At 45.1% G+C, this 2,253-nt stretch overlaps 1 long non-coding RNA gene across 2 annotated transcripts; it reads right to left on the bottom strand.

Moving 5' to 3' along the window:
* Nucleotides 1-380: 380 nt before the first annotated feature.
* Nucleotides 381-1,885, bottom strand: LOC137224845 (uncharacterized). 2 transcript variants are annotated; one of them, XR_010943532.1, is made up of 2 exons: nucleotides 1,737-1,885; nucleotides 381-1,211 (listed from the first exon to the last, which is right to left on the bottom strand). It is a non-coding gene; the product is annotated as an uncharacterized lncRNA (long non-coding RNA). The 2 variants fall into 2 exon arrangements; XR_010943531.1 differs by having other exon boundaries at nucleotides 381-1,203.
* Between the last annotated feature and the right edge of the window lie 368 nt (nucleotides 1,886-2,253).

The raw sequence follows: 2,253 nt of genomic DNA, 5'->3' as shown, positions 1-2,253 counted from the left end.
TTCACAGGCAAATTCTATCAAACATTTAGAGAAAAGCTAACACCTATCCTTCTCAAACTCTTCCAAAATATAGCAGAGGGAGGAACACTCCCAAACTCATTCTACGAGGCCACCATCACCTTGATACCAAAACCAGACAAGGATGTCACAAAGAAAGAAAACTACAGGTCAATATCACTGATGAATATAGATGTAAAAGTCCTCAACAAAATACTAGCAAACACAATCCAACAGCACATTAAATGGATCATACACCATGATCAAGTGGGGTTTATTCCAGGAATGCAAGGATTCTTCAATATACAGAAATCGATCAATGAGATACACCATTGCGGCGAGCCGCCTCCGACCAGCAGAATGACGAGTCGCCACACGCAAGATTCTTCTCGTATCACACTTTATTGGAGCACAGCTTGGTTAAAGAAAAGATGGAAGGAAGACCCCGCAATCCTATAGCAGTCTGCTTATATAGGGATTAAGAACATGTGTCGCTCTGTGATTGGCTTTCGCTGATGGTGCGACTTGTGAGCCAGCATCGGATAGGTCGCTACTTTAAAACCTCATTAGTATACTTAGCGCAAGCGCAGTGGCCACAGGAAGGATGATTCAGCTTGCTTCAGCTTCCTGCTGCGTGGCAGTTAGCTGACCGCGCCCTACATCTCCCCCTTTTTTATTTACTAGGATCACCAAGCAGAATGTAGCCCGTACAAGTGTTCACCTCATGATGTGCTCACTGTTCGAGGGCAGTCTTCCGTTGGCATGTCTGAGACACCTTCCTGCGTGCAATGCCAACAAGGGCTGCAGGGTGCAAAGGCTGACTCAGAATACGTTTTGATTCCCTATAGAGGTGCAATGGCAACAGGGCCTCTCTGTGCAAGGGCAATCAATTCGAACTGTTCAGGACGGAGACCCAGGCTGCGGGAGAATCACCTTCACTAACAGCCAAAAGTGCTTGAGTGAGTAGGACCTTATCTCGATGTGCCCTGACGCGCATGCGACAGACCAACCAGAGACATATCCCAAAGATCCCCACCCCTACCCACTCTTTAAAGAAGGAAAAGGCAGAAGAGAGCCAAGAGGTAAAATCTCCAAAGGTAACGGGTTCCAGCTTGGTAGCATTCAGTTGCATAATCTGAATCTTTTGCTTAAATATCATCCGTTCAGCTTCTTGAGACCAGTTTCCCTTTAGGAATTCTCCAATCTCTGCACTCCTATTCAGGGCATCTGTAAAGTGGCCAAAGCAGAAATATCCATGCCTACTCCTGCCTCATTAACTAATAACCAAGAATAAAATGGCCATCCTTCAAAATACCACTTTGTACTATCATTTCCTTTTGTCTCATTAGTATCATTTCCTTTTTCCTTTCTTCCCATATAGGACTTTAAATCAGGGGAAAATTGAAAGCCTGAACTAAGTTCATACTTAGCATAAGTTCCCCCCTGACAAGGGGTAAAGACTGGGGATGTTGATGTGACTGGCTCACAATAGGGGGCGACAACAGTCCTGTTGGCACTTGTTTTATCAGAAGCATTATTTCTTAAAGGAACTATCCCTGTATGTTCCAAAACTAAAGTGGTAATATTCATCTCATTTTCACTGGAATTCCCTATACCTGAACCTGAAGTGTGGCCTTGAGTTATCTTGCTCAAAGCTTCATTCAACATATTCAATGGAACCAAATTATTTCTAAGTGGATTGTTCCAAGTGGTCAAGGTTATCCTGGCCAAAAGGATACAATCCTTTGTGGAATTCCAACTAATACAAAGACTTCGATTCAAAATAAAATCACTGGCATTATACGGTGCCCAGTCATAATTCAATGGCTGGGTACAGGCCGTATTCATTTCACAACTAGTGGAATAAAATATTGGAAGAACTCTGCTCTGAGAGCGAACCGGCATGGGAACTGGCCAGGTCCGGCCAATTCCCCAGAACGTCATATTCTCTGCCCTAAGCAAGGGAAGAATCATCAGGAACATCCAGCTCAGCATCTTCTCTGAAGTTTTCTTCAACAATTCTCGTCAGTCTTGATGGCACCCAGATCGGATCTTGATCCGACGGTTCACTCCGTGTGTCGAGTTCTGAATCGGTCCTCCATGCAGGGCGCGAAGTTCCCGGGTTTCGGCACCAAATGCGGCGAGCCGCCTCTGACCAGCAGAATGACGAGTCGCCACACGCAAGATTCTTCTCGTATCACACTTTATTGGAGCACAGCTTGGTTAAAGAAAAGATGGAAGGAAGACCCCGCAATC

The sequence above is a fragment of the Pseudorca crassidens genome, chromosome 5 (genome assembly GCF_039906515.1).
Source record: "Pseudorca crassidens isolate mPseCra1 chromosome 5, mPseCra1.hap1, whole genome shotgun sequence".
In the NCBI taxonomy this organism is placed as follows: domain Eukaryota; kingdom Metazoa; phylum Chordata; class Mammalia; order Artiodactyla; family Delphinidae; genus Pseudorca; species Pseudorca crassidens.
The sequence above is the reverse complement of the archived record's forward strand: the minus strand, read 5'-3'. Positions and strand labels throughout refer to the sequence as shown.